Raw genomic sequence first — 219 nt, 5'->3', positions numbered from 1 at the left:
GATTACAGTGGTCAGAGCATCACACCCTGAGCCCTCGCAAGGCTAAGGGCTAAGGCAAATGGCAGCAATGCTGCATCCTCCTCCCACCCTTTCACCCAGGTAACAGAAAACAGAAATGCACCCTTACCTACAAAAAAAAAAATCTTTTCAAAATTAAAAAAAAAAATCACCATCTCTCTGCTCTCACACAGAGGCTGGAGGTCCCACGCTTTTGCCGAT

The sequence above is a fragment of the Aptenodytes forsteri genome, unplaced genomic scaffold (assembly GCF_000699145.1).
Source record: "Aptenodytes forsteri isolate BGI_AS27 unplaced genomic scaffold, ASM69914v1 Scaffold68, whole genome shotgun sequence".
In the NCBI taxonomy this organism is placed as follows: domain Eukaryota; kingdom Metazoa; phylum Chordata; class Aves; order Sphenisciformes; family Spheniscidae; genus Aptenodytes; species Aptenodytes forsteri.
The sequence above is the reverse complement of the archived record's forward strand: the minus strand, read 5'-3'. Positions refer to the sequence as shown.